Consider the following 15,550-nt stretch of genomic DNA (forward strand, 5'->3'; position numbering starts at 1 on the left):
ATATTACATTTTGATTTTAAAGTATTACATTTTCCTCTAAAGTATATATACACATTCCTCTATAAGTAACAAACAATTTATTCTTAATTATCATTACATTTTTTAGCATAAGTATTAAATTTTCATATTGACCCGACTTGTCTCACGAATCTTTATCATGAGACTCATCCCCATACTAGGGATGTCAATTAAGCCAATTCACTCAATTTCAAACTAGTACACTAGCTCAAACTATGGGACTTACCAATTTTGGATTAATCGAGCTTAATTTTTATCCGGGTTTTTTTTTTTTTTTTTTGTCATAAATAAACCTAAAATCTCATACTATCTACCTTAACAATTTGTATTAATTAAAATTTTTAACATTTTAGAATTAATGTCATAAACTTTTAATTTTAACATACTAACACAATTACATTAATAAATATAAAACTAAAATACCGTTTAATCAATTCAAATATAAATTTTTAAATTCGAACTCAAAAATATAAAGTATAATATATAAAATAATTTATTTATATTCTTAAAATATTTTATTTAAAATATTAATAAATAAAACATTAATTTATTCACATATGTAATATAATAATTATAACATTTTTAAATTATTTATTTTCATAATTGATAATTTATTTTGTAATAGATTTATTAATATGTTTATTAAAATTTTTTAAAATTAATAAATAATAATAATAATAATAATAATAATAATAATAATAATAATAATAATAATAATAATAATAATAATAATAAAAACAAATAAACAAGACTAAAGAATGAACATACCGCTTATATATTTTCGTTCTACACCACTTAGCTTGTAAAACAAATAGTAACTTTGAGCAACTCGAGCTATCAAGTCCACCCAATAATGAAGATTTGAGCTAGCAAATTCAAGGTAGTGGGTTTATGAGTTTCAAGCTATCGAGTTAATTTTTTTTATCAGTTTCAATTTTTTGACCCTAACTCATTACTTTTTAGTCTTTTTGGATCATGTCATTAATTTTAAGCTAAACTTTGCATTAAAATTAATCCGAATTCAATTGAGTAGTGTTTGCCTTTTACTTAAAAAAAAAAAGAAAAAAAAAACAATTGACCTAAAACTTTTTAATATGACAAGTACACACAAAAATCTATCATATAATGTCAATTGGAAAATATATTGATATTATGCGAGGTAGAAAAAAAAATCCATAGATGTGAATTGAATGTAAAAATCAACAATGTTAAGAGCGTCACGGAAACATGTTGGAACTACTCATAATGGAGACAAATTCCGAAAACGAAAGAATCTGGAAAATCATATTATGGTCCAAAGTTTTATGTGCCCACAATAGCAATAATATAATATAATATATATATATATATATATATATATATATATATATATATATATATATGCAACTATTCTTGACTTGCCCACTATTTCCTCTTTCACACATCAAGTTGCACCCCTGCAGGTGTACCAAATAGGTTGACCTTCTTTCCAATGAAACCATTAATACTATTTCTAGGTTGAAATCCTAGTTTGTTGAGTGTGAATTTGTGCAAATTCATTTGTATTTTTTGTCCTTTTTAATAATATTGAGAAAATTGTAATTTATGTTCTTCCATAATATGTTAATTATCAATGTCACTCCTGAATTATTAGTGAGTAGTGGTGTAAAATATTGATCCTCAATTTTCAAAATGGTACATATATTACCTCTCTAGTACCGTACGGGAGGAACAATATATACACCGTTTTGAAAATTAAGGGACAACATTTACACCATTAATAATTCAGGAATGACATTGATAATTGTCAGGGGCATAAATTATCATTTTTCCAATAATATATAATAGAGTCCATATTATATTCTCAACCTAAATTTGGCTATGCTCAGCACAATAAGTTGCAGCATGATATGAGCTTGATAAGCATAGAGAATTAGAGATACATTCAACAAGTATAAAAGAGCTCAAAGTTGAAAGTTATTAGTTGATGTGATTGGGATAATGGGACTTATTTTAGATCTTATACATTGGATCTGTTGGATATAGTTTATTTTAAATTTATAAATTATTTTAAATCACCAATAAACTATAAGCTATGATTGCTAAAAGATATAGAGCTTCTTTTTTCAAAACAAATTAAACTTATTTCAAAATGATACTCTCAAAATAAGCATGAACTATTTATGTTTTTATATTTCACATTTTCACTTCTATCAATATTATTACTAAACAAAAATGACACCCTATACTCATCACCATTAAAACCTAACTATTCTCTATTCTAACAATAATACTATATCTTTATTATGAGATATTAAATGATAAATGACATAATTTTATAATTATTGTTATTATTCAAAAATAATTTATTATTATTATTATTATTATATATATATATATATATATATATATATATATATATATATATATATATATACCATTATAATAATTATACACATAGTTTTACATATAATAATACGCCTTTGAGTTAATTACCGATTTGGTCTCTCGACTATGAGGATTTCAACAATTTGATCCTCGACTTTCAAAATTCCTCAATTTAGTCTCCGACTATGCTCTTTTTTTTTGTTTTACCCAAACTACTCCTAACTGTTAGACATCCGTTATCTCGGGACCAAATTGGTAATTTTGCTATAGTCAAGGTATCATTTCAGTAATTAACTTTCGGAGAAAATGGTGCATGTGATGACCGAAATGGTCCCTTGACTATAGCGAAATTACAAATTTGGTCCTGAGATAACGGATGTCTAACGGTTAGCCCATTTCAGATAAAAAAAACATAGTCAGTGACTAAATTGAGAAAGAAAGTCAAGGATTAAATTGGTGAAATCCTCATAGTCGAGAGACCAAATTGATAATTAACTCATACGCCTTTTATAATTTTAAAAAAAAAATTCAGAAATATTTTACTCTGTGTGTGTGTCTATTTTGCTTTTTGATATTTATCAATTTTCTTAATAGTTAATTTATCAAATTCTTCTAATTCTAATCAGGTAACTTATCAACTTTCAAATTTTAATATTCAACTTTAATTTATAACTTTTCAATTACGTTAGCCCAACAAAGCCCTTATTCTAAATTGTAAATAATATATAAGCTCTATCTAGCAAATAAATAGGAGTTTAAAATAATAACTTAATTATTTTGAAATATTACCACAAGTAGCAATTTAAATATATGCTCCTAACATTTTATTTTTATTTTTCAATACAACCTACCCCTCTCAACTAAAACATATCCCTTTCTCTCTCTCTCGCTCTCTTCTCATTATCAACATTTCCTATGCATTTACTCTTCTTCTCTCTCCATCAATAATAGATAATATTATCTTTAACATAATTCTCGTTTTATATTATTATTATTATTATTATCTAAATAAAAATCTAATAAGTGTGAATGAAGGTTGGTACCCTTCATTTATGTCTGTTTTACTGTTATCTTTTTTGATACATTAAGCTATAAATGTTGTACTATATAATTTTTTGGACAACAATGCCTCTACCATTATAACTTCCGTTATCTATTTCCATTACTGTTACCATGCACTTGCATCCACCGTATATTTTCTTACATTCTTTAATTATTTTAATTGTAATAATATATGTAGATATTATATTAGAATATGTAATAAATAAATTATTAATCATACCATAATTATTAATATACTTTTTAATATATAATATGAATTCTACAACTATAAATTTTATGAATTTTTAAAATAAATTATAAAATTTTATTTTTAAAAAAAAAATTATAACTATAATTTTAACATTGAATACTAATGTTGGGCACTTAGTTTTGTGCATCGCGTATAGAAAAGACTAGTTATTATTATATATTCCTTAGTCCTTAATATGCTTGTCATTTTTACATTTATCAACTTTTTTTTTTTGAAGAGAACATTTATCAACTTATCTAGTAACTAATTTGATCAAATATTTTAACTATAATTAGCTAGCTTATCAACTCTCAACTTTCTGTTTCTAACTTCTAACTTATTAGCTTTCAACTTTCAGTTAGATTTGTCAAATATAACCTAGATTTAATATATAGTTAGTTGGCTGCTAGAGTCAACGCAGACATGAGATATTTGATGAAGTTAACAAGTAGCAAGTATAAGGGCTCGAGACATCCATCCTGGAAATGAGACAATCAATATGATTATCCGCTAACCATTACATACCTAAACACGTACTCTAAACTACAGTCTGAAATGGATAGTCAAGTTGGCTATTTTTCTTTTTTTTTTTTTAAGGTCAACACATTGATGATTGATCGGGCGCTATTATTTAAGGGCCCTCAGCTCGGCATGTCTATTAGTTAATCTTCGTTACTCATTATTAGTATTATTTAATTTCTTGGGGAAATTGCATCTTTGGTCCCTGAGTTATACCCAAGTTCCGATTCAGTCCTTGAGTTATGACTGTATGCATATTTAGTCCCTCAGTTATGAACAAAGTGGCGTATTTGGTCCTCGGCTGTTAAAAGTGACGGAAAATTTTAAAAAATTTTAAAATTTGACGGGTAAAGTAGGAAATTCACATTTTATTCTCCTTCTTATATCAAAACCACTTTCACAACATTATTTTTCACTTCTTAGCCTCTTATTTCATGATTGTTCAATTTTAAAAGCATTTCAATAACTTTAGTATGACTTGTTAGGAACCTAGCTCTCGTATAACAAACTTAAGACTTAGCACAAAAATAAAGAAACATTTGATCATTGTCTTCAGACGTGTGAAACACACTATCCTATCAATTTTCAATTTTCCTTACTAAGAAACAAATGTAATCAAATCAGAACTTTTGAGATACAAAATGATGTCAAATTTCTCAGGTTGCTTTTATGAGAAATTCACGAACTGAATAACTTGAGATTTTTAGTATGTAACATTTTTTCGTATAGTGTGTTTCTTTATTTGTGCTAAGTCTTAAGTTTGTTATACGAGAGCTAGGTTCCTAACAAGTCATACTAAAGTTATTGAAATGCTTTTAAAATTGAACAATCATGAAATAAGAGGCTAAGAAGTGAAAAATAATGTTGTGAAAGTGGTTTTGATATAAGAAGGAGAATAAAATGTGAATTTCCTACTTTACCCGTCAAATTTTAAAATTTTTAAAATTTTTCCGTCACTTTTAACGGCCGAGGACCAAATACGCCACTTTGTTCATAACTGAGGGACTAAATATGAATACAGTCATAACTCAGGGACTGAATCGGAACTTGGGTATAACTCAGGGACCAAAGATGCAATTTTCCCTAATTTCTTTGTACTCATAACAACCAAGCATTGACCCAAACTGAAGCAGTGTATTAACTTTCTTCGTTTAAATCGATCAGCTGTGAACAACCTAAGTTGGTTTACATCTTTGTGGTCCTTTACCGATTAGGGTCACAAGGCGAGGTTCATCCCGTGTATATTATTGCATAGTGATTGCAACGTAACTTTCTCTAGTCAAAAAAAAAAAAAAAAAAAAAAAAAAACCTTTGTGTTCTCTCGAAAGGAGTGACCGAGTTGGTGGAACATGATTCACGTATCAAAATGTTATGAGTTTGATTTTTGCCAACACCCTTTTGATCGAACCCGCTGCACATAGTCTTTCGAGTGCGATTTTTTTTTTTTTAATAGTTTGTAGGCTATTACACATAAGTAGAATTTACCCATTAATGACCTTCAAATAATGGCTACAGATTTTTCTAATAACTGGAGGAAAAAAAAAAAAAAAACATTTGCGCTACTCTATCTACTCCTCCATTCAAATATCATGTTGGATCAACTAGTTTGAGAAAAACAATACCTAAGATATTAATAAGACCAATGAATATACAAATGAGACAAAATACTCTCAGTTAAAAGATTTTAATATATATATTTATAAGGTAATTTTGATACATGAATGTAAGATCAAAGAGTTCACATCACCTAAAATTTATTCTCAAGTGAAAAATAAAAATGAATCTTGTATATGATGTAATTTGAGGAAAAAAAACAAAAAACAAAAAACAAAAAACAAAAAAAAAAAAAAAAAAAAAAAAAAAAAAAAAAAAAAAAAACCTCATAGCATTCTAGTAATATTTTTTATCAAACTTTAAAAAGTGTAATTTTATTTTTAACAATATAGATAACATTTATGGATAAGCCTGGAACCTAAACAAAAAATAATAATTTTAAATCTAATTTGTAAATACTAAGCACTAAAAATGAATCCATAAACAAAACTAAAAAAATGAATCGCTAAACCAAATCATAAACTATAAAATGTGAAACTAAGTGCATTGTACTTTCAAACGGTCAAAATGCATGGTATAATATTGAAAAATGTGGGGCACCATTGTGTTGGAAAGTACATTTTTTAAGTTAGAAAAAATTAACAAAATGTCACCATAATTCCCCCCCTTGTTTTAAAACCGTTAGATTTGACTAAATAGACGATTGAGATTAATTCTTAGTTTTCTCGCAAGAATAAGTTCTCAGATGGATGAAAAATCAAGTAAAAAATGAGCGGGGTCATTTTCATAAATATTACAAAGTTTTGTTTATTTTCAACCGTTAGATCTACTAGATCAATGGTTTAGATTTTATCCATAAGTTCTCACCTAGGGCATGGTTCTCACCTTATTATGGAGTTATAATATATATATATATATATATATATATATATATATATATATATAATCGCACTCAGGTGCAAATGCTTCGCCCAGGAGCGAAATAGGAATGGATTCTGTCCGTCCACGTGTCCAGATCTAATGGATGAAAAATACAGATTTTTTTTAAAAAGCACGGTGGCATTTTAGTAAATAATTGAACATCGAAGTGCAAGTAAAATGTACTACAAGTGCATGTAAAATGTATTATAGGTGCAAGTAAAAATTTAAACTGAGCACCAATACTAAGTGCACCTATAGTTATACGTAGTTGCACCTATAGTTCTATGTAGTTGCACACATAGTTATAAGTAGTTGCACCTAGGTGCATGAATGTTTGCGGGTGATTTTCAGGGGTATTACTACACGCTGAACTCAGATCAATGAATGTTAACAAGACAAAATTACATGCACTCATATATATATATATATATATATATATATATATATATATATATATATATATATATATATATATATATATATATATAAATATATATATATATAGGGATGCACTCAGGTGCGAATAAGTGCTCAGGAGGGAAATGCGAACGAATCAGCGCGCGACACGTGTCCAGATCTAATAACTTTAAAAAAACGCGGTGGCATTTTTGTAAATAATTGAACATCGAAATGCAAGTAAAATCACTTACAAGTGCACCTACTTTCACCTATAAGTGCATGTAATTTTGCCTTGTTAGCATTCACTTTCCGCAAACATTCATGCACCTGGGTGTGCTTATAACTATATGTGCAACTATTTATAACTACAGGTGCAACTACTTATAACTATAGGTGCACCTACTTTCACCTATAAGTGCATGTAATTTTGCCTTGTTAACATTCATTGATCTGAGTTCAGCGAGTAGTAATACCCCTAAAAACCACTCGCAAACATTCATGCACCTAGGTGCAACTACTTATAACTATGTGTGCAACTACTTAGAACTATTGGTGCAACTAAGTATTGATGCTCAGTGTAAATTTTTACTTGCACCGATAATACATTTTACATGCACTTGTAATACATTTTACTTGCACTTCGATGTCCAATTATTTACGAAAATGTCACCGCGTTTTTAAAAAAAATCAGTGTTTCTCATCCATTAGATCTGGACACGTGGACAGACAGAATCCATTCCTATTTCGCGCCTGGGCAAAGCATTCGCACCTGAGTGTGATTCTATATATATATATATATATATATATGGCTTTGACTATTTATTTTTATATATGTGCAATTGTGCATGTAACTATGTGCTGTATTCTAATCATAACACATGCTAATTGGTCTTACTTCTATTTTTTAAAATCAATAGTTGGATTTTTTTTTTTCAAGAAAATATGCAGGGAATCTAAAATAGTTCTCATTATTGAGTTGATTGATATGATTTCATTCCCATTGTAACAAATTAAAATTAAAGATGTGCAAACATTGAAATTTGGTACCTTAATTATTGAAAGCATATATTACTATATAACTAGTATTTTCTGTGCGCAATACGTAAAATAGGTGCTCAATATTAGTGCTTTATATTAAAATCTTTGATTGATTTAGATTTTAGAGATTTATATTATTGTAAATAATAATAATAATAATAATAATAATAATAATAATAATAATAATAATAATAATAATAATAATAATAATGGTGGTGATGATGTATAACATTTTTTTATAAATTTAATATTTATATTTTAAAAAATAACTAACATATAACTCCAATATGTAATGTGTATATATTATTATTATTATTATTATTATTATTATTATTATTATTATTGAAGAAGATAATAAAATATATGGTGGATGCGTGTGCATGAAAACAATAGTGAAAAAGATAAAGGAAGTTATAGTGGTAGCGATATGTTCATCCAAAATATTGTATAGTAGAACTATTATGCTGTATAAAAAATAAAAAAAATAAAAAATAAAGTAACGAAAAAGCGGAAATAAATGAAGAATATAATATTCATTCGCACTTATTAATTTTTATTTTTTATATTTTTATTATTACTATTATTATAGATATAATGTTTTTTCTTCTTTGTCGCTATCTCTCTATTTATCAATCATCTATTCATCTCCACCATTAGGGCAATGAGAAGTTAACTGCTCACTATAGAGTATTGTCACCCAATATACTGCTTGTTTAATAATAATAAAAAGTATTTTATTTAAAAAAAATTAGTTTTTTATACATAAAAATGTAAAATTATGAATAATAACGGGTAAAATATTCATTTATGTACTAAGTTATTTTTAAATATGAATTAAAATACATTAAAAATATTTATCTTAACATGAATAAATATTATTTGTATTTGTTCAAAACTTTTTTGACACTACTTATAAGGTATCATTTGAACTCATCTTAAACACGTTTAATACCCTATATATTTTTAAAAAGAGTGTGAAATAATAGGTTTCCAAATGGTATCTGTTTTCTATTGTTAAAACTGTTGTACTTTATTCTTCCCTTCACTTTTATAGGTTTCTTAACTTAAAAGGTTATCATTATGAAGAACAATTATGTTGCAATGTTGGTATATATAATGGTATCAGGTGCAAAAAATACCGACAATAATCAACATTATATTATAGAGTATTTTCTCGTAGTTTATATATAGTATCTTATGAATGAAAATATTTATGTTAAGATCAAATAACTTTAATTTACTGTCAATAACACTATAATTTAATAACATAATTTAATTATTTTCACCCTTATAAACTGTTGTACCCATTGCGAATATATATGCAATTTGAAAAACATCAAAAGAGTTTAAAATCATGCAAATTTATTTAATTTGAACGATGAAAGTGGTTCACTAGCTCCATGATGACAATTAGCTTGAAAATAAATCACTTTAGGTTCAAGAAATTTGACTATCGTTGTGATTCCTTCAATTCACACATCACAATGTAAGATTGAAACGAGAACACGACATCCAGTTTTTAAAGTCATTATGACAAAGATTATTTTAAATTTAAAAGAATTAAATAAGCTAGAGGCTAATGCCCAAATAAATAAATAAATAAATAAACAAACAAACAAACAAACTAGAGGCAATCAGCATGCAGTGTAAAAAATCATTAATTAAGTCCCTAAAAAGGTGATTGAGTGGATTGAACATGAATATTGTAGCAAAATGTCACGAGTTCGATTCTTATTAACAGGTCAAGTCCGTCGCATAAGGTCTCCCTAATGCGATTTACGATCTAAGTTATATTATATTACACACAGATAAAATTTGCTTAATATACGCCCTCAAATAGTGATTATGAATTTTTATCGTCACCTTTAAAAAAATATTATTTGGTATGAGCTTCTTTTTTTTTTTTTTTTCTTTTTTGTGTAGTCCAAGATTTCCACCATAAAAAATGGTAACTAATTTTCTTGGTGAATTGTAGGCATTTCTATTGGGTGAAAAAACTGGCCTGGAGATTTGGTATCAACTTTGGATGGTAGGTTTTAATGACCAACGTATTACGGTTCTAACGTTGTCCATTCAAGCGTGTTTAGTGGTGCGGCGATTAAACATTATTTGACGGCAAAAAAAATCATTTCAACAGGGAATTGAAAAGTGAAGCGTATCAATCATGGTCCACACAAATTGTATAAGTTATATTTTGTATATTGTAAATAATGTACAATTCAGTACAAAAATAATGTATATTGTATTCAAAGGATGTATATTATTTATGTACTGAGTGTACATTATATTATATAATGTACATTCATTACAAAAATAATGTACATTTAATATATTAAAAATATACTTTTTGTTATGGTCCATATAACACTGTATAAATCATGGTTTACACAATAATTTGCCCCTACATTACTGGAAATTCTGAAATTTCCGACCACCTGAAAATGATCTTAAATCAAGTTGAAAGTCTTGTTCCGACCACTTTTGGTATCCGGAAAAACCTTTGTTGCTATTTCCGACCACTTTTTGAACTTTTTAGTATCAACTTAATTTAAGATCATTTTTAGGTGGTCGGAAATTTCAGAATTTCCAGTAGTGCTATTCGATCTGCTAATATTAATCATACTAAGTACATGAATACAACAGTATTTGAAAACTTTAAAAGAGCATAAAAAAATAAACTATGTATGACACTCATCCTATAAGCATGAGGAATGTGTTGATTCTTCAATTCCTCACCCTCAAAAATGGAATTTTATCAATATTCCATTATGATCAGGAACGGGATGTCAATCATTTGTGGGTTAACATTTTAAGGTTTGAAGTTTAGAAAATGTTAGAGACCTTTATAATTATTACTTTATATTATATTAGTCACTCCGTGTTTTTTTTTTTTTTTTTAGATTTCATATTAACTCAACATAAAGTTGTTCAATTCATCAGTAATTAATGAAAATAAATAGTTCTAATTTTTTAAATTCGGTAGTGATAATTGTAGGGGTGAAAGCATTTTCTTAGCTTAAAATTTATAGATTCCATTGATATTTATTTACCACTTATGAGGTTATAATGGACATGTAACTTTTATTTATCATTAATGCTTTTATGGAAGGTTAATTTAGATTGTTGAATAAAAATAGAGAATATTAAAATGGCATGCGTTAGGTATTAAGTGTAGGGTTTAGACTTAATTAACGCTCAACCCTTAATTAAGTTCGTCAGATAATTGATCTGGTAACTATAAAATTTCAAATTCAACTGTATCTGCTTGATATATTGGTGTTATGTTTGAATATATATGGGCAGGGTTAGATCCTATGACATTCCCTTAAGAAAAATTATAGAGGTGCCAACTAAGCTCAGTGTTGATATATAAACAAAATGATTAGAAAAAAAAAGTAATAAGTGTATGGTTATTAGTAGAATAAATACCTAAAATGGCCCCTCGACTATAGCAAAATTTACAAATTGATCATCGACTTTCAATTTTAACCAATTAAGTCCTTAACTTTGCAATTTTAACACGATTTGGTCCTTTGTCTATTTGACCGTTTGTTGACTGTGATTTTTGAGGATATATATGTAATTTCATGATCCATCGTCGGTTTTTTTAAGGTTCCAGTTGCATTTCCAGACCGCATTGTTACATTTGAATCCACCGCCGAAAGTAATCTGCTAAATCTTGTCGCCTTTCTTCATCCTCCCTTTGGATTCAATGTAGTTGAGTTCGTATCAGAGCGAAGAAGACGACGTGTTTCCGAACCGGTGCAGCGTCATCCTGGAGGCCTCCACGTGCTCCGACGAGAGCTTTAGGTTCTTCTGGAGATCGTCGATGACGGCGCGGCCGCCGGCGTTGATGCAGAAGTGTCCGAAGGCCTGTTTGAAGTCAGGAATGTAGGGTTTCCATTTGGGATTGAAGATTTTCCGGTTGATTAGGGTGAAGAGGAAGAGGAGCTGCTCCGACGGCGGGAGAACGAGCGGGACGATTGTGGCTATGTTGGATTTGAGGGTTTCACCGACGATCATCATTAGGTCTTTTGAGAGGTTGATTCCGACTTTCCCTTGCGGATCTTCCTACTCGTAAACACAGCAGTAGGCTTTATCGTCGATGCCCTTGTGCATGTAGACCACGTGCATGAGCCGGAACTTGGTCCGACCCGAATCGCGCTTCTTGTTAGACACGAGAATCGTGGCGCCGCCCAGTACACTCAGACACGATTGTTTGTGGCGTCGGACCTGATGAAGATTGCAAATTGGGTTGTAGCACCGACAATGATGAATTATGCGAAGGTGTTTGGGCGGTGGATTGTGTCGTGGCAGTAGGTGAAGGCTAGGCGGTGGAGTGTGTCATGGCAATAGATGATGGCAACTGGGCAGTGGCTTGTGGCTAGGCGATAGACTGTGTCACGGCAGCGGATGAGGGCGGGCGGTGATGAAATTACATATATATCCTCAGAGATCACGGTCAACAAACGGTCAAATAGACGGAGGACCAAATCGTGTTATAATTGCAAAGTTAAGGACTTAATTGGTTAAAATTGAAAGTCGATGACTAATTTGTGAATTTAGCTATAGTTGAAGGACCATTTTGGGTATTTACTCTTATTAATATTCATTTTTGTGAAAAGATATGATGGTCGTGGATAGGAGGAAAATTTGTAATTAAAAAGGTTATGTATCAAGTAAATTTCACTTCGTTGTAACAACTTACAAGTTTCATAGGAGAAATAAATCATACTAGATAAATTTTGTGTAAAATGGACTCAACTAAGAGAATATTGATAAGGATCAAACACGTTATCTTCTTATACAAGAATCATGTTCTATACACTCAGCTACTCTTTTGGATTTCTACTTCTTAGATTTTAATTGTGTTGATTGCTTTTCTAAAACTCTATCTCACATTAACCAAAACTCAAATATATAATACTTTTAACAAAAAAAAAAAAAAAAGAGTAAAAGACATTTTTAGTCCTAAATTTATAGTGGCTTGGACAATTTTAGTCCTTTATAAAAAATTTTGCCATTTTATGGACAGAGTTATTGTGGCGAGGACATTTTTGGTCCTCCGTCTATATTTCTGTTAGATAACCATCTGAGAGAGGGGTAATTACGTCAATTTAGGCTATCTCCTTCGATCTATTATATCTATGTGTGTTTTGTTTTCTTCTCGGTCATAATTCGAAGGAGTCGGAGAGTCCAAGTTGCAGTTGTACAAAGAAATTGCCGGAGAATCGAAGCCGCCAAACAGGTTACTAATCAAATAGATAGAAGGAGAATCGAAGCCGCCAAACACACATAGATATAATAGATAGAAGGAGATAGCCTAAATTGACGTAATTGTCCCTCTCTCATACGGTTATGTAACATAAATATAGACGGAGGACCAAAAATGTCCTCGCCACAATAACTCTGTCCATAAAATGGCAAATTTTTTTATAAAGGACTAAAATTGTCCAAGCCACTATAAGTCTAGGACCAAAAATGTCTTTTACTCCAAAAAAAATGTAATATTTTTCTGTAAAGATAGGTTCTCACGAGAATAGGTCTTCATTTGTAAACATGCAAACGTGCACTGAGCAAAATTGCAAAGTGTAATCAATTAATTATGTGTAAAAGTGTACTCAAGTATCATGACTCTAATAAAGTGTATCATGCAAACCTACAAAGTGCGCTCCCGACAATAGCACTTTCACATATCATCGGATGAGCTTTGTAATTTGGCTCAATGCAAATTTAGCATTTAAAAGTTTGAAATATTTATCAATTGTCATCACACAACCTCCTACATGGGAGTGCAACTTAATTAGTGCCACTGGGCCACAAGGTCCTTGACAACCTTATCCTATTTCTTTTTATATAAATCAACAACGTATTAAATTTTCGCTAATACTTTTAAAGGAACAAGTAATACTTTCACAGTTTCACTGCTGGAAATTATGGAATTTCTGACCACCTGAAAATGATCTTAAATCTAGTCAAAAACTTTGTTCCGACCACTTTTGGTATCCGGAAAAACATTTGTTGCTATTTCCGACAACTTTTTGCTTTCAACTTGATATAAGATCACTTTCAGGTGGTCGAAAATTCCATAATTTCCAGCAATATTTTTCATAAAAATCTAATACTTGCTGATGTTATTAAAAAAAAAAAAAAAAAAAAAAAAAAAAAAAAGTGTTACATTTTCGTTACACAATATTTTGCATATTTGAAATCTATCTCAAATACAACAGTGACACGCAAGTTTTTATGTTAAATTGTAAGAGCATAATGAACTAAACGTCATTTAAAAAAATAAATAAATAAATAAATAAAACTATCTATTTAATCTCAAATTAAAGTATGGGTGACCACAGGTTAAATTCAATTTTGAAACGCTATTTTAACAGAATAAAATTAAACCCATGTTTGAATTTGAAACCTTTCCAATAAGGAATTTGTTTACAATTTTGATTCTTGTTTAGGTGCCTTATTCTAAATACAAATTGCTTGGGCAAATGCTAGGGATGTCCTAATATTCCTTATTCCTGTATATTGAGATGATGAGAGAAATTCACAAGTACCAATTTTTGTACTAAATACTATTTAGATAATACATAAATTTTTTTATAATACCTAATACAAATTTAAAATTTTCTTCAAAACTTATTAAATTACACCATGTGTTCAGTATTGATTGATATCATAAACTTTTATATAAAATAAAATTATCAAATTCAATAATTAAATATTAATTCTTAACACAACTTATAAAGATTTGATTTTTTTTTTTTTGGCCACTTTCTTCAAAAAGATAAAGAGTAAAAATAAATGCACACACGTTTAGTATCGCCTCGGGATTAGGTGTAGTTGTTTAAAACACAAACAAATACAGAATAGTGGGTTGTCGTGTCTACAAGCAAGCAGTTTCTACACGTTGACTTTGACTTTGTTAAAGGCAGCATGTTCCTCAGGGCTCAGGCCATAAATATTTTGTGAATTTGTGCCTTCTCCGATAAGTCGATAACGCTCACTCAATCAGGGTGTATAATAATACTAATGACTCTGTTTGCTATAACTTTTTTTTAGAGCTTAAATTTATTTTAAATTACAAATAAATTATAATTTTGTTTGATAAAACTTGAGTAGTTTAATATAATAATTAATTTTGTAATTCTCCTTCCATTATCATTTTAAAATAACATATAAGTCACACTACTTGCCTCAAGTAAGGTTTAAACTTTTCACATCCTACTTAAGGGAGCAACCGAATACCAATGAACCACAAGTCACTTAGTAATATATTTTTATCGTTATTAATTTATAAATATGACATTATTTACCTTTCTTTAATCAAAACCATAATATTTATTTTATTCTTAATATCTAATTTTTTTCTAAATCTTTTTCTCTAAGTTCTTTACCATATATTTTTCTTAAACATTCTTCTCTTCACAATTCTTTATT

Source organism: Ipomoea nil, unplaced genomic scaffold (genome assembly GCF_001879475.1).
Source record: "Ipomoea nil cultivar Tokyo-kokei standard unplaced genomic scaffold, Asagao_1.1 scaffold0706, whole genome shotgun sequence".
NCBI classification, from domain to species: Eukaryota; Viridiplantae; Streptophyta; class Magnoliopsida; order Solanales; family Convolvulaceae; genus Ipomoea; species Ipomoea nil.